Here is an 18,705-nt window from a genome sequence, read left to right as displayed (position 1 = left end):
TTGAGGAGAGATATCACGCCCCCAAAACAAGGACTATCTCCCCAAAAGTTCCACGATGGGTGTTAGGCAGTGTTTATAAACAGAACAGAACCCCGCCGGGGTTCTTTTGTTTTCCTAGCGGGCCCGCCGGGATATTAAAAAGCCCGACGGGCCCGTCGAGAGAACAAAAAGCCCGGAGGTGTTACGGGACTAGTGGGTTCTGGCAGGTCATTGCTCAGGTCATGTGAATATACAATGTGATCATAAGTTTTAATATGTTAACAACAGGTTTTGTTAACGTGATCACAAAATTGTGAAGACGTTAATGAAATCCCTGCCTGTAACAGCTAACTAAAGTAAAGAATGTTTTATGCCAAATGTATTGTTCTTTTCCTAGAAGGCAAAAGACAACAGTTAATTGAGGAACTATCAAGTAGTATACCTAGCCTATGCTAAGTCAAATAAAAATATCGGGAGTGCGTCTGAAAAGGTGCAATGCTGTAGCCCCTTGATGGTCTGGGTGAGTGCTATCTAGGTCCAAAGATGGACTGCATGTGTCCAGCCAAGTCTCCATTTGGTTATTCTACACAACACATAAGGAAGTGTTCAGATTTTTTTATTAAATGCAAGTTGAATGAAGAATGCTAGTATGTACAGGCATGACGAAAAGAGAGCTAATAGATTCGATAGATGAATTGCCAAAAAGTAGCTTTTGTAGCATGATAGCTCTTTCAAAAATGAGTTTGCTTTTGGATGTAACATTATGCAAATTGTTTTTGGGGTGTTGACGTATGGCACAAGTTCCTTTTTGTTGGACTCTTTTTGGTATCCATTTCAGAGTATGTTCAAGAGATTGAAGTTTAGTCGGAGGTGAGATTTTAGCGATAGTCATAGGAAATACATTGGGACAAATAGGAGGAGGTGTGAATGGAGATGTTTAAACACTTCTGAGCTTTGGCAACCATATGGCAGCTGTGTTCTTGCCATCCCATTGGACTTTCAAAATTTTCTTGGGTCTTCAGAGTGCCCAACTCTAACACCTATGCCTGTAGACTTATGGCTGGTAATGTAGTTTGATTAGGGAAAGATTAGAATACCGACGACATTCCAAATAGTTGGAGTTGTAGGAAGAACGCTAGTCAAGGAGTCTACTTGTGTAGGAGCCTGATTGAAAGTTGTCGACTTTGTAAGACAAACTTTGACATTGCTTTTGTTTTGAGGAATAGACTCTGAACTTGATTCGGTTGCAATATCCTCCTTCTGATGTGTGTTGCCTCTGAGATAGAAGTGAGTAAAGGTACCCACTTGCCTTTTTCTTCCCATGTCAATTTGGAGCATCCCTTCCTATTTGAGACCTTTTGATGATGTCCGATTTGACGCATCAGCTTGTGTTTCCACCTGGACTCTTTCAGGCTTGGTAAGGCATGGTTTCCAGTATTGATTTGGTTTCTGTAAGTGAGGTGGTATTGATTACTTTTGTTCTTGAGTAGATTCAGGAACATAATTATGTTTTGCTGCAGTAGTCCCTGCATTCTTCTTTGGTAGCCACAAGGTAGTAGCACCCTTGTAGTAGCCTTGTGCTTGCAGAACCTTCTTTGGGATCCACACTTGTTGAGTGGTCTTGTTGGAGGTGGAACTGTTGGTTTTGGTGAACCTCCTCTTTAGCTTTGTATTCCTTGGATGTTCCTTGGCACCATTGGGTCTTGGCTTGCGAGCTGCTTTAGGTAGCCAGATTTGAATTCTAAGTGCTTCCCCCCTTCCGTAGCCTTGTGCATATAAGAGAGATGTTGGCACATGCCATCCTTGAGTATTGTCATTGTCATTATTCACCCAAATCATTGGATCTTTTGAGGTTGTCTCTATCACAGTAGTGATGGTCTCCACCTTTTGAAAAGATGGGAGTGCCGAAGCACTTGATCTTGTAAGGTGAGTAGAATTTACCAAATTACAAGGTGTATTGTCGTGAGTTCCAGTCCATACCGCATCTGGTGGTTCTAATCCATGATCTACCTAAAACAACATCCACTACTGCTTGGCTCTTGTTAGCAACATAAAAAGTCACGTGCATAGATTGATCGTGAATGGACATATTAATACAGCACTTGCCAGGGCTGGGGTTTCATCACCAGAGAAACTCTGGAAGTTCAATGATGCATTGGTGATCAAAGGTTGGCCTTCATAAGACAAAACATTGCAGTCGGCTCCCCGAATCTATAAGTGCAGACGCTGCATAGATTGCTCTTTGAGTAGGGATCCTTACTTCAATATGAAAGGGATCTACAAAGTCTTCATCATCATTCAAGTGGATGGCCATGATAGCTGCCTTGCGGCGCTCTCGTGCTAGTGCTACTCTAGCCTTAGCTTCTTCTTTTGCTTGACTTTGTAACAAAGCTTGAGCTTTTTTACATGTCTGACTAGCATGTATGTGTATTAGCATATCATCTGTTAGAGGTTCTTCATAGTGCTTCAAGCGGCTACCATTGATGAAGTTAGTCATTGGCTCTCCATCTAAGGTTTCCAACCTTACTGCACCACTCGCACTAAGCTCGTTGATCACAAATGGACCAAGTCCTCGCATTTTCAGCTTGCGTTTTTGTTTCTTCAATGTGTAAAGCAACACTAGATCACCTCTCTTGAAGAAGCAACCTTTCTTCACACGCGTATCATGCCAACGCTTTTGGCGTCGTTTTCTAGCATACATGCCAATGACTGCCAATAGCTTGTCTTCATCTAGCCTCTCCAATTCATCGATCCGTGAAGAGAATTCATGATCCGTCCACTCAAGTTGTTTCGCAACTCGAAGTGTAGGTACAATAAATTCTATCGAAAGGATAGCGTCCAATCCAAAAACTAGATTGAAAGGTGTTGTGCCTATGGACGTTTTGTAAGCAATTCGGTAAGCCCATAGAACTGAGTGAAGTTTCTGTTCCCAATTTGTTCTATGTCCCTCAACAATCTTTGTAAGCGCAGTGCAAAGAGTCTTGTTTGTGCTCTCAGCTTGACCATTTGCTTGCGGGTGATAAGGCGCTGACCTCTTATGGATGACCGTAAAGTCTTCCAAAAGAAAGGTAATGACTTCATTGATAAAATGCACACCTTGGTCACTCCACAATCTCAATAGGTAAATCGTAGCGTGTTAACACATGTTCGTATAAAAACTTTGCAGTGGTCCTAGCATTGTTTTTTACTGTGGCTTTTGCTTCTATCCACTTCGTAAGATAATTTGTGGCTACAATGATATACTCAGCATGTGTATGGCGTGTTTGTGGTTTAATCGGTCCCACAAAATCAATTTCCCATTTGGCAAAAGCTCTAACCCCTATAATTGGTCTCAATGGCATGTCCTCATACTTGGTAGGAGGTTTGGCTCTTTGACATTGATCACATCGTTTGACATACTCTGTTGTTGCATCATGAAAAAGCGTAGGCCACCATAGTCCTGACCATAGTATAAGTGTGGCAGTTGTTTCTCCACAGAAATGTCCACCCCCAACTCCTGAATGTGCATGAGTCAATACGCTAAGGTAGTCACTCTCACAAACACAAGTTCGTAGGTTTCCATCTTTGCCCCTTTTGTACAGCTGGCCTTCAATTATCTGAAAACTCACTGCTTCTACCTCTATGGCTCTCTTTCTATGCCTAGGCATCTTATCGTTCGTATGACTGTGTGTCAAATACTTCACAATGTACGAACTCCAATTGGGTGTTGTTGAAATATAAAATAGAGTCACATGAGGAATGGGTTTCCTTTGTTGATAAATTTTACAATTTCGTACGTACTCTTCTATATCAGCATGAAGTGTTGGCCACCAATATCCTTCCCACAAAACTCTTTTAATCGTATCCTTTCCTCCATAGACATGTCTGCCTCCTAAGCTCATGTGGACATATGAGATAATCTCATCATATTGATTAGGGTCAGGGCATAGACGAAGTATTCCATCTTTTCCTAATTTATACAATCGTCCAGAAAGAAGCTTATAGGAGCACGATGCTCTAAGGTCATTATCTTTTCATTGGTGGGACTAATGGAGTTAACAAATCTTGTCGTTAAAACTTGAATGATGGGTTCTGCCCATCTTGGTGCTGTCTCAACCAAGAATAGAGTAGCGTCACGAATATCATCATCTATACCAATGGGTGGTTCTCCTGAAGTTATCCTAGAAAGATGATCAGCCCATTGATGCATTTTTTCCTTCTTTACCGCTACTTCAAATTCAAATTCAAGTAGAATAACAAACCAGCGTACAATCCTTCCGGTTGCACATGGCTTGTTCACAAGGTAAAGCAAAGCTTGATGATCTACGAAGAATGCAAATTTGTTGGCCAAAAGGTAATGCCGAAACTTCTTCACAGCATAGATCATAGCTAAGCCTTCTCTTTCTGTGGTGGTGTAATTCTTTTTAGCACTATTCAACTGGCGGCTAGCATATGAGACTGGAAAGTCCATTTTGTTCTCCCGTGGTTGAGCTAAAATATAGCCAATTGCAAAAGCCGAGGCATCTATATGTATGTGGAATAAATTATCCCAATCCGGCGACCTGAGAATAGGTGCCGTCACTAATGATTTCTTCAGCTTTTCAAAGGCTTCTTCACAATCCTCTGTCCATTCAAATACAACAAGGAGTGCGTACAATGGCCGTGTTATTTCAGCATACATGTAGATAAATCTGCGATAGTAGCCACAATGACCCATGAAAACTTGTACCCCTTTTGCATTGTAAGGCCTAGGTAGCTCAATAACAGCTATCTTTTCCGCATCCGTGGATATACCATTCCTGTTGGAATTAGGGTTGCAGGAAAGCACACAAAGCTTGGAGAAGAAGAAGCAAGAATGCACACAACACAAAGTGTATTAGATTGTGTCAATGTACAAAAGATAAGTTAGCCCTAGAAGGATGGGCGTATATACAAGCCGAGGGAAAAAACCTCCTAAAGAGGGAAAAAGTGTCCCGGCGGTCCTAAGTGTGTTCACACACATCACTGCCTATATATATATATGGCAACAAATCCCCACTAGGAGTGATGGTGTGAACGAGAGCTGGCACTCATGTATAGGGGAGTGCCATGCCCAAAGTAGATCAGTCCACAAAGGGGAGCAAGCCCAAAGCTTTGCGGAAAGCTTCGAACTTCTCACGAGAAAGCGCCTTTGTGAAAAGATCGGCGAGGTTGTCTTGTGTTAGCACATAGACCAAGCTAATCTCTCCTACTCTGAGAGTCTGTCCTTGACATAGTGATAATGCACCTCAATGTGCTTTGTGCGAGCATGAAAAACTGGGTTTCTGGCAACTACCAATGCGCTCTGACTGTCAGTGAAGATAGAGGTGGCAGACTCTTGTCCAACACCCAAGTCAGCCCATAAGCCGTCTGAGCCACACACACTCAACCGTAGCTGTGAAAGCTACCCTGTACTCAGCTTCACAACTAGAAGTGGCCACAGTAGGTTGCTTCTTGCTCAACCAAGATATGCATTAGCTACCGAGCATGAAACAAAAACCACTTGTGGACACTCTTGTGTCATAGCAATTAGCCCAATCTGAGTCCGAAAAAGCATGTAAATCTGGCGACAACGATCCCCCCTTGGGATAAAACAACCCAAGATGTATGGTGCCACTTAAGTAGCGAAAGATGCGTTTAACTGCCTTCCAATGCTGAGACCTTGGGCTATGCATAAACCTGCTCACCTGTGAGACTGCAAACTGAATGTCCGGCCTCGTAATGCATACATAAATGAGGCAACCAACAGCTGTCTGATAGAGTGTGACATCAAAGTGATCTCCAGCATCATGAAGACTCAACTTCAAACCTGTCTCCATTGGAGTAGCAATAGGCTTGCAATCTTCAAGGCCAAATCTCTGCAACAATGTCTCAATATACTTTGTCTGACACAAAGCAATACCTCCATCACACTGCTTAAATTGTATCCCCAAATAATGATGCAAATGCCCCAAATCTGACATCTCAAAAGAGACATTCAAATCAACCTTAAAACCAGCAATATGACTTTCATTTGGTCCTGTGAGCAGTATGTCATCGACATAGAGAGCAATGATTAGATGTACATCATCCACACGTTTAACATACAAAGTGCTTTCTGTTGGACTATTCTGAAAACCATGTGCAGTCAAATATGCATGTATCTTTTCATACCAAGCTCGTGGAGCTTGCTTTAAACCATATAATGCCTTTTTCAACCTGCACACTTTGTTTTCCTGCCCTCTTTGAACAAAACCACGAGGCTGCGATACATACACCTCCTCATGCAAATCTCCATTTAAGAACGCAGTCTTTATGACCAACTGATGTACATTCGAACCATTATGAGCTGCCAATGCACAAATGCTACGAATGGTAGTTATACGACAAGTGGGAGCAAAGGTCTCATCAAAATTAATGCCCTTTTCTCTTGAGCATAACCCTTTGCAACAAGTCTAGCCTTATAGCGATCAACACTGCCATCTGGCTTTCGTTTCAACTTAAAAACCCACTTACATCCAATGGCCTTTTTACCAATAGGCAAATCACACAAAGACCATGTACCATTCTTCATTATAGCATCATATTCACTTTGCATTGTAGCCAACCAATTTTTTGATTTTTGTGCCTCATCAAATGAAAGAGGCTCTTCCTCTTCACACATACTAGACACAGACAAAGCATAACAATCTGATGCATAAGAGGCATGTTGAAAACCTGAACGAGTACGACTAGATATAGGTGCATCAATTTTCCTATCACGCAAGGTTTGCACCAGCCATTTAGGCATACCTCTAGCCTGCTTATTTTCAGCCCTATCCTCATAAATTACATCCTGTAAATCTGCATCAGAAATAGGCTGATCTATGATGTCGTTTGAAATCTGCATAGGCTAAATATTCGCCTCATTAGGACTTACATTTGAATTCCCACCTGTAAACAGAGGCAACAATGTATCAAATACATCCCGTGAGCTCACACCTGTCTCTCTGGTACATGATAATAAAGGCTGCACAGCATCTTCTACAAAAACAATATCTCGACTAATCAAGATACGCTTTGAGTGTGGATGATACAATCTGTAACCCTTGCTCTCAGCACTGTAGCCAACAAAAATACATTTGACAGCCTTATCATCCAATTTTCTACGTGGTTGCACAGGCACTAAAGCATAGGCCAAGCAACCAAAGACACACAAGTGACCAATAGAAGGCTTCCTGCCATGCCGAGCTTCATAGTATGGAGTAATAGACTACAAGGCCTTAGTGGGACACCTGTTGAGTACATATGCAGCACAAATGACAGCCTCAAGCCAAAACGCATGTGGCAAAGCTTGGCTCTTGACCATACATCGTGCCATCTCCATAAGTGACCAATTTTTCCTCTCAGCAACACCATTTTGCTGAGGGGTATACGGCACTGTACATTGGTGTTTTATCCCATGACTAGACAGAAATGCATCATACTCTTTAGACATGTACTCCCCCCCTCGATCAAAACGGAGGGTGCCCACAGTACAATTGGATACATTTTCAACCATAAGAAAAAACTGTTTGAAGCACAAAAACACTTCGGACTTTGCCTTTAGTGGATATACCCATGCATGCCTTGAGTAATCATCATCAATGAAAGTCACGAAGTACAAGTGTTTACCAAATGACGGAGTTTGCATAGGCCCACATACATCACTATGTACAAGTTGCAATTTGCGAGTGGCCTGCACAGAACCATCCTTTGGAAACGCAGAACACTGCATTTTGCCCAAAATATAGCCTTCACAAACATGTTTCAATGGTGCCTCAAGAGGGGGCAATGAAGCAACCATATCAAATTTCTGCAAATGCAACAAACTAGCAAAGTTCAGATGACCAAAACGAGCATGCCATAGTTTTGCATCTAAAACTGCCTTTTCATCAGAAACTGCATTAGCTGAATCTTCCACACACTTGTCATAAGAATTGAGCCTATACAGCCCACGAAACAAGGTGCCAGATATAATAATCGTATCACCAGAAGTCAAATCATGAACAGTACATCTGTCATCCACAAATTTGACTACAAGTCCAAGTCTAGCAAGCGCAGAGACAGACAATAGATTCTTCTTTATCCCTGGCACATACAAAGCATCTGAAAGTGTGAAAGCGCTGCCATTTGCAGCAATAAGCATAATTTTACCAATGCCCTTCACTGGGTAAGAAACATTATTGGCACATGTGACAGTATTCCCATTAGGGACAGCCTCAAGAGAAGTGAACATATCACGATGCGAGGTAATGTGCTTTGTATCACCACTGTCAAAATACCATACATGAGAGTCAACAGAAACTGCCAAACATGCATCATGTGTACAGATGGGTCATACTGGCAATACACACTAAATGCCCATTCTGTATCCTGCACAACATTTGCAGAATCTGCATTTGTAGAAGCATCCGCTATTATGGCTGCATTTGACTCTTTCTTCTTTGCCTCTTTAGCCTTTAGCTTAGGGCAATTCTTAATGACATGATCATTTGCCTTACAATAGTTGCACTTGGTCTTTTTCTTGCCTTTATCAAGAGCCTTCTCAGACTTATTGTTGCTACCTATGGAAGGAGAAGAAGTTGCAAACCTATTACTAGAAGAAGAAACAGTGGAAGGGGATGCCTTACCACTTCTTCTCTGTTGCTGGGCAGCAATAAATGCTTGATCAACTGCACGCTTCCTGGCCGTGTTTTGCCTGGACTGCGCTTCTTGCAAGAGCTTGTTGACTAAAGTATCATACTTGACAGCATCAGGTCTGTCCTCAGCAAGAAGTCTCCACGTGGAAGCAAAAGTCTGATATGTCTCAGGTAAAGCATCAAGAACAGTCTGCACAAGAGAATGATCAGGAATAATCTCACCTGTAGAAATCAACTGTTCTTTGAGATCTTTAATCTAAGCAAGAAAAATATTCATGTCATCACACGCAGGTAAGAGATTTTTGCCTCGTTACGACCTGCATACAAACCAGCTAGAATATCCCAAGCATGTTTTGCTATTTTAGCTAAACGAATATATGGGGTGATGTTACGTTTGATAGAAAGTGCAATCAAAGCATGAGCCTGCACATGTTTACCATCCCAACGAGTTTGTTCAGCAGTGGGTAAAATAGCAGCAACAGTAGAGCTGCTAGAACCTGCAACATCCTTAACAGATCCTACATCCACAGAACCTGGACATACATTCATACCCTGCACAATGTTTCACACTCCTTTTGCAACCAAAACATGCTGCATCATGTATGCCCAAAGTGGATAGTTGCTGTCTCCATCCCAGTTTGTCTTCAGCAGACAACATGCGAAATACATCATTGTTGTTATCAGCCATGGCCACTGACTGAAACTGATGCAAAAGCTACCTGTAATGAAGCAAAGACTGAATAGAGAACAACTCATGCTATGTAGCACAGTCCACAATAGAATACGTATGCCTGTTTTGCAGAAAACTGCACTGTCAAAATTTCTGCACAAAATGACGAAAACACCTGTGCAGAACTTGAAATGCAAAAACGGAGCCCGAAACAATCTTAGATGCAATTTCTGAGAACGCCAAGCCCTATGGGCTTATTCACAGAGTATAGGGACCTGCAAGCGCTCGTGAAAGCTCACCTCAATCGGAGAATGTGAGTTGGAGGGTGCTGGCGGTGTAGCCCTGGGAGCCGATGCCTGCTCTGATACCAATTGTTGGAAGAATTAGGGTTGCAGGAAAGCACACAAAGCTTGGAGAAGAAGAAGCAAGAATGCACACACCACAAAGTGTATTAGATTGTGTCAATGTACAAAAGATAAGTTAGCCCTAGAAGGATGGGCGTATATATAAGCCGGGGGAAAAAACCTCCTAAAGAGGGAAAAAGTGCCCCGGCGGTCCTAAGTGTGTTCACACACATCACTGCCTATATATATATATGGCAAAAATTCCTAGACACAATGTGGCCTAGAATCTTCCCTTGCCTATCCATAAACTTGCATTTATCAGGGTTAAGGTATATGCGATACACTCTGCATTTCTCAAAGATTTTTTTGAGATGCTCTATGTGTTCTTCTCTATTTATGGAATGCACACACAAGTCATCCATGAATATTTCAAGAAATAATCGCAGGTATTCTTTGAACGCATGGCTCATCAACCTCTGAAAGGTGGTTGGAGCGTTAGTCAAACCAAAAGGCATGACTCTATATGCAAACACTCCCCATTTTGTAGCAAATGCGGTTTTGTGTTGATCCTTGGGATCAATAGAGATACCTGGTTGTAGCCCAAAAATCCATCAAGAAAACTGTATGCCTTCTTACCAGCTACCCTCTCCAATACATGATTAGTGAGTGGAAGCGGATAGTGGTCCCGGACAGTAGCAGCATTTACTTTCTTTAGATTGACACATACTCGTAGTTTTCCATTCTTCTTAGGTACTACCACAATCGGTGAAACCCATTCTGTATGTTCAATCTCATAAATAAATTCAGCCGCTAACAGCTTGTCAATCTCTTCTTTGATCTTTTTGGCAAAATTATCGTTATACATGTAAGGACGCTGCTTGGATGGCTTGGCATCCTCTGGCATGGGAATTGTATGTTGACAGATCTTTGGATCTACCCCCTTAAGGTCTTTGTAACTCCAAGCAAATATATCTCGATACTCTCTCAGAGTAGAGATTAGCAATTCTTCCTCCGCTTGGGTTAAGTCTGTGGCAATCCACACGTTACGTGGCTCTTCGCTTGGTTCTGCCAGATCTATTTTCTTGGCATCCTCAGGGCCATCATAGGAAACTCCTGGTTCCTCAGGTTTCTGTCGTCGCGCGAATAGGTTGTTGCAAGACTATTTTCCGATCTTGTATGGTGAATTTCTTGGAGTTTGAGGGGATATTTGTGGTATCCTCTTTTTCCTCCGAGTCGTCGCTCATGGAAGACCATGCTGCTTTTAGCATTCTCTTCCTTTCTTGCACTAGAGCTTTACGCTCCACTCTCGTCATGGTGCTTTGTTCAGTCGACTGAATGCACTGAAGCCTTAGATTTTAGCTTCAGTTTCCTTTTCCTCTTCTTCTTTGGGTTGTCACTCTCCTTCTCGTTTAGCTTTTGCACTAATTGAAAGCCGTATCTCCATTTCATCTCGTCTTTGATGCAATCATCAGCTCCCAAGTAGTACAAGTACTCGTTCTTCCCTACAAAGGTTGGAGGTGGAATAAAGTCTTCTTTATCCACATCTTCTCTTTCTTTTTGTTGTTGTTGTCTCTTTTCTTTGACTTTCTGTTTGTGAAACTTTCGGTGACTCTTGCAAAACTTACGTTTTGGTTTGTCGCTAGGAATACTCAACAAGACCTCTCTGCCCTTTAACTACAATCTTATCTTCTCTAACTCTGATTCAGAGACTATGGCATCGTCATTAGAATCCTTCCCATTAGAGGATTCTAAGCATCTATCCTCATCTCCTTTGTCAGCTGAGCTATACTCAAGAGGGGATACTTCCTCTACAGATACCATATCTCCTAGCAATAATGATTTGTTTGCTTCATACCTAGGGGCTTCTTGAGGTTCCTCTGCATAGATCGGTCTTAGCATTCTTACGGGAATAATGTCATACCCATCTGGATCACAAAACTGTGTTTGCCTTGGCAATGCACAAGTGTCTATGGTAGCTAAAACATGGTTCCATTCTAAGGGATCTATCAAGTTCTCAGGAAAAGGTATAGGGATATACGCCTCATCCGTCACACTTCTGTCTATGGTAACATTTCCAAGTTGCAAGTCTCAACAAGATGCTCCACAGATCCATAGATCAGCTCTTCCTTCAGACATAGTTGCTCCCGATGCTTCTGAAGAAGCGGAATCAAACTCATCCACCTCACAGGAGAGTGCGTCACATCTCGATAAGCATGGTTTTTCAGATTCACCCTCGTGGTTACATTCTCATGTCTGAGGTACAAGTAATTGTAACCCCAGTCTTGAATCATTTTGAATTGGCGCATGAATGGCCTTCCTAGGATCACTTCGTAATTTGTGTTCTTGCCAAAGTCTACAATAGCAAAGGTATGTCCGTACTCAATGCCACATGACTTGACTCTGACGTTCTCAAGCAATCCTATGGGACTCTCTAGATTTCTGTCTGCCAATTGCAAACTCATCCTTGTACTTCTAATTGCAAGTTTTTCCCACATTTCCCATACAGTTTTTGTTGCTATACTCACCCCTTCTCCGCTATCTAGAATAGCTATAGATTCAATCTTGTTGATCTCCACAGGAAGCATAGTATTTCCTTCATCGTCTTCACAATTCTTGCCAACTTTGTTCACAGGAACCGGAATTGTTTGCTTAAGCATTAGCTCAGAAGCCTTTGCCTTCAACAACTCCTTAACCTAGATGTTCTGGTTCCACAATCCTTGCTCAATTAATTGTGTAGCCACTTCTCCCCACAATCTTGGCCTAAGCTTTAAGAACTCTGCGAGTGGAATGGTACACGTAACTGGTGCCGACATTAAAGCTTGCAAACTCCCTATGTCTCAATCTTGATGAGGTTGTGGTGTCATTGATGGTACTCGCATGACTTGGGTATGTGCTTCGTATAGTTCTAAATATGAGGGCAATGTCTTGCATGTGAGCTTGTTGCTCCGAGCTGAGACAACAGTCTGAGCATCATCTGGTAGAGATAAAGCATCTAATTCTTGAACCCTTTGATTCAAGAATTCTACTATAGAGAACGGTGGTGACTTGTCAGAAGATGCTAGATCCTCAACTTGTTTTTGCACTGCTTCCACATCTCCCTTGCTATTGCTTCCTCTATTTCAGGAATTTCATCTCCAAAATCCACGGTAGTCAATGGTTTTGACTCGTTTGCATTGGTATGAGGTAAATCATCTCCTTCAGGCATTTCTGGGAAATGTAGAGATACAACTTCACTTCCCTTTTCCATGCTTGGCGTGGCTTTTGGTATCGTCTCTAAGTTACGCTTCAGAGAAGCAGGTCCTCTTGCGTACATAGGTGGTGGGCCGTCTATTAGAGTCTGAGTATCCCTAATCAACTGCTTATGGATAGCCAAGTGGATTGTCTCTTCACACGAGGGTTGGGATATTCTTACAGCTTCTTAGGCAGCTCGATCAAAGCTGTGATCCTACTATTATACGCTTGAAGCGCTGCATCTAAAGGCTCGTACACCTTGTCCACAAGGACTGATCCTCCTGAGCTTTCCTCAGACTCGAATGCTTTTCCCTTTTGCTCATTTTGAGTTTTCTCTCCGATTTGTTTCGTTTTTCAACATTCCTTATAGCTCTTTTGGGATAGAGTTTCCTCCATCAGAGCTCTTCTGCTCCTCCTTCGACTTCTTACTCCCCTTGCTGCGTGGTTTATGTCGAGTTGATTTCTTTCTCTCTTTTCCATCTTTGGATAGAACCTTAATCTCAGAGGGTTTCTCAACAACCTCTTTGACATTCTTTTGCGCTTGGGCTCTAGTCACTACTCTTAGCGACACTAGTTCGTTCTCCTCCTCAGATGTCGTGGGTGATGGAATCACTAAGTCTTCAACATAGTTGAGGGGTGCTTTAGCTTTTTGTGCTGCCGGATCTGTAGGCTTCAACAAGCAATCCTTTGGTAGATGGTCAATGCTACACCCTTGGCAAAACCTCTCTATAGGTGGAAACGTAGATGTTGTGCCTATAGCTAAGAGGGGTCGTTTCTTGTTTGGACATTCTCTCGCCCAATGTGGTCCACCACATTCTTAGCATGGTCCTGTTTGTTGCGTGGGGTATAGTCTCTTTGTAGGATATGGTCCTGGATAACCTTGAGTCTTGGTTGGCTGAGATCCTATAAGCATCAAAGAGCTAGGGTCTCCATTAAAGTCATGAACTAGGCTTGGTCGGGTTGGGTTCTCAAAGTAGGGTTCGACAAGAGGATGCTCCACTTCGATGTAGTATGGTTGAAAGATAACCATCTCCATACCTAATTCAGGATTCTCATATTCCACATATCTAAAGGAAGTTGTGCCAGGTGGAGGAGGTTGAGCTCCTAGCACCGGCCGTGCTTGCTCAACTAAGGTTCTCTCGTGGTTCACAACTTGCTGCCTAGTTGTTTTCTTGTTCCCTTTGTGTCCTTGCAATGTGATTGTAGTCCGAAGTCACATGTGTGTAGTTCCATTTACAAAGCTGGCACCACTTCTTTGTTGGGTTGATTGCCAACTAATGGTGAGAAGGTTGGGCACTACTCGGTTTTATGGCTACCTCCACATCCTCCACAAACGTAGGGGCTTGTAGAGGTACATTATGCATGTATGATGGTTGGGGTCAGTAAGAAGGTCTGTAGTATTACCCCATCTTTTTCAATACTATCTCGGCAATCTGATCTGGATTAACTAATGGCACACTAAAGTCAGAGCCCTTCCCAGAGCTACGTTTATCATCCGGATGACTATCTTGGTTTCCCATGCCAGTCATGTCAAAGTTATCATCGTAATCCATGGCATCCATGCAACACTCATTGAAGATAACATGCTTCTTTGCATACAAGTGAGCGTGAAGCGTCTTGTTTCGTAAGCCTTCTAGGAAGATAGAAATTAATCTTCCTTGGCTTGGCTTCTCATCGTCAAGGCATCGATTGATGTATTGCTTTAGCCTATTTATGCAATCTCGCACAAATTCTTAATCTTTTTGCTTAAAAGCGTAAATTTGAGCTACCGTATTGTGCTTAATTCCCATTTTTGAAAACACAGCTATAAAGCTCTTTTCCAGCCCATCGAAAGATCGCTTTGCCTCAGGCTCTAAAGTCTGAAACCATGATAAAGACTTACTCTCTAGCGTCAAGCCAAATCCTTCAATTTGCGTATGTGTATCCATGACTTGCTCCGCATGTATAGCTTGCTTAAAAGCTGCTATATGGTCATATGGGTCATCGGATCCGTCATACTTCTTGACAAGCTTTTGCAGCGCAGATGGTCTCACTTTTCTAGAATATTCATCGTCATGTCTCCTATATGAGTCTCAGCCTCTAACTCTAGGCTCTTCAAATGTAAGTTCACTTGGTCTATGGGGTTCTCTTGGAGGTACATATCCACTTGCTCATGGTCTTTCTTCTCCCCTAGATTCTCTAATAGCCCTGGGTCTCCTCGTAGGATCAATCATTGGAAAGACTAGTAGGTTTCTACCACATCCCCATACACCTCTTTAATTGGGTCGTCTTGATAGATTTTAACTACTGGAATTTCTTTTACTATGTCCCATGGGTTTTTCTTGGTCTCTTTTTCTTTTCGCGTTCTTTCTCTATCCTCCTAATTCCTGTTAGAAAACAATTCTTCAAGTAAAGAAATGGGCGTACCAGGTCTGCGCGATGTTCCTGGCACATTTGGGTCCGCCGGTGGAAGCTCCTTCTTCTGCTTTGCTTGTGCGCTAGGTTGAAGTACACCCAAAGCATCCACTTGTTCAGGATTTTTGGTGACCTCGTAGCATACTCCATTTCTACCCATGTACATATCGTCTTGGTAGTTTACCCATGGTGTTGGTTCAAACGCAGAATGAATGTCTGCAATTTTAACAACAAACCAGCTCATTGGATCTTTGTAGATCTCACCGCCATGCACGTTTGTATACAAGAAATGGAGTCTCATGTTGTCAATCAACTCCCCATCTGGGATTTCAAATGGATTAGCAGAATCTGCCATACCAATGGGTGTGGATGGTCTATTCATGCCAAATGACTCGTTTACGTCCATTGAAATATCACTCTCGGTTCTTGAGAGGCTCTCTTTTTGAGACTCCGAAGATGTCTTGAGAATGCTCTCCAAGTTGCCAACAACCGATTGAGTGCCACTCCCTTGAGTGGTTACCCTAGATGGTGCACTAGTGTTACGTCCCCCTAGTATTGTTCTCGAGCGTAGATGCATACGCTATTTTTAGCTTGTTGCAGTGTCCAGTTTTGAAATTATATATATATATATATATATATATTTAAACCCTACCTAACCACTAAATGCAACTAACATGAATATGTGTGTAAATATATATTTTATTTTATTAATAATTACATAAAAATATGAATTATGCTAAAAATACTAATTATGCAGATTACACTAATTATGCAAAAAATTACAAAAATTTAAAAAAATGCAAAATATGCAAAAAATGTGGACTCCAAGGCGTAGGTGGCTATGAATCTCCTCATCCCCAAATCTCCTTTCTTGAGGATTGTCAGATCCATTAGCAACAGAATAAAGGTGAAAGGTTACTTTAAATGGCAGAGTAGTGCCCTTGCATTTCCTCAAGAGCCATGCGAGGACTTCCATAGACTTATTGAATTATAGTAACACTTGTGCTGCCCATGCCAGGAGGGTCACACTAATGGACAAGGACATGAAATTAGTAACCAGAGTTAGGTATAGGTATGATAAGTTCATGCGACCTCTGCCATTCAGGGATAGGAAGGCAGCAAAAATCCTCTCCATTCCTCTTGCTTTGAACAGGAAAAGGGCTGCCGAGACGACAAGGTGGTTATTGAAGAGGTGACAACACAAAGTCCACAAGGACTGAAGAGGCTTGTAAAGGGGGCAGATCTGAAGGGAAAGGAGACAGTGTTAGAAGAGAATGTAGTTAGGGATGAATTGGCAAAAAACCTTTTGAAGTTGGAGGGAGAGAATAATGACAAACTTAAGGTGGTGCTTGGTCAGATCATATGTAATGTCATACACCGCCAAGCATGAGGAGTACCTCCATATCACTCCAACGGATGTTTATATGCTCGTTGAAAAGAATAAAGAGATCAATGACAGTATTGTGCTTACTTGTTTAAGTTGTGTACTCTTCGCCTTTTTTTAAATGCTTCCTTATTTTGATTTCATTTTCCCTTTCCTAATGTTTTTAATTCAATCTACAGGGCACTCTTGAAAGAGATTTTGACCAAGAAAAGCAAGTATATATTTGTGATCCTTTGGTATCAACTATCCTAATTGACCCGTCGAGGTCTGAAGGGGACCTTGCTACTTATTTCTAGGCAGTTAGTCCGGGTACTTGCTTTGTTGTGCTGCCATATATAGAGAAGTATGTATTTTCTTTGGATTTCAAGCTGTTGATGGAATTTAAGTTATTAGTTTCCTGTGTTAGGTTTGTTATATTTTTTGTTTACTTTCTCAATTTCAGAGGGCACTCGTCTGCTTGTCTAATTAATGTGGTGAAATGCCAGACAATTTTTATGAATAGCCTTCTCGGAATGCACGGATGGTCTAAATTGTAAGTCATTATACTTTATATCATTTCCTTCTTGCTTCCTAATTTTTGATTGTTGTAAGTCATTATATTTTATATCATTTCCTTCTTGCTTCCTAATTTTTGATTGTAAGTCATTCTTACTTTATATCGTTGACTATAGGGCATGTCAGAGGGCGGTTGCATTGATTGAAACTCTATGTCCTGAATTGAAAAAGGATATAGCGTGAAAATTTCTCAACCAACCCATTTTGATAGCTGTGTAAGTTTCTTGTGTCACTGTAATATAATTTCTCTATGTTCATTTCATGAGAGATCCCACATAATTCTAATTGACTTTTATGTTGTTTTGCAGTCTATTCGCTCAGACGAGTTCTCGCTATGGAGTGTGTGAGCAAAGGCAATAAACGATATCCTCAACAATGCAATTACGCCTGATGACCCTGACTGGTCACTTTGCTGGCACTAGTGCATCAAAGAAGAGAAAAAAGATGTTGTTTCATTCCCCTATTAAGCATTTAAGCTTTAAACAAGGAGTCCTTGAGAAGGGAAGAAAGGGCAAGGCAAAGAGGAAGCTTCCATTTGCAGGTAACAACAAGGACAAGGCAGGCAAGGTGCCAACAACAAAGGAGGCAAAGTCGAGCTGAGTCAAAGGAGGAGGCCAAGGCTAAGGCTACAGAGCTGGAAACCTCTTAGAGGCATTTTGTATATGTCCAGAGACAAAACGTTGTAAAGATTATGTATTTTTATTGAGCTCAACTCATTTTTGTCTAAACATTTTGTATTTTTATTGAGCCCTACTCATTTTTGTATTTTATGAGTACTGTGCTTTGCCATAATAAAATAGATTGTTGAGAATTTTTATTCTCATAAATTGAATTTTAAAGACGTTTGCTTCAAAATCGTTATGAGTACTTCGTAGACACATGTCCATGTAGAAATTTTATATCACATTAGTCATTGCTAAGATACAACAGTTCAGTACAAGTCTTACAAATCACTTCTATTGGGCCTAAGTCCCTTGATACAAGACCTTTCTAATTCTGCATGACAGATTTTTCCTCAGTCTCCTTCTTTGGGTTGTTCATCTGAAGAATTCTTTGATGCACCTCTTTGGCTTCATCTATCAGCTTATCTACATCTTCAAGGTCTTTCTTGAAGGTTTCAGATATCTAGATAGGTTGATCATCTGTATCTCCAACAGAGGAATAGGAGTCATCATCCAGAAGAAACAGCTGACCTAGCAACCTTGCTAGGAGCAGTCCTCTCATTAGAAGAATTTACATCCATGGGCGGCTTTTGTATATAGAGCTTATAAGTTGTAAGATATTATGTTCTCAATTCCCTTAGGACTAGTCTTTATATACTATTTTGGATGGAGTCTAAAACCATCGACATAAAAAAACCATGTGCTGTAAATTTGTGTGTCACTAAACCATTTTGGAATAGGAACCCTAGTACCTACACTGAGCTGACCATTATTGTGCACATAATACAAGACAGCTTTGGAGTAAATTTGTTGAGCTATACTATAACTTTAATATAAAAATCTAAATTCA

The sequence above is a fragment of the Cibotium barometz genome, chromosome 35 (assembly GCF_041138505.1).
Source record: "Cibotium barometz isolate CiBa-2024 chromosome 35, ASM4113850v1, whole genome shotgun sequence".
In the NCBI taxonomy this organism is placed as follows: domain Eukaryota; kingdom Viridiplantae; phylum Streptophyta; class Polypodiopsida; order Cyatheales; family Cibotiaceae; genus Cibotium; species Cibotium barometz.
This window is presented reverse-complemented; position numbering follows the sequence as displayed.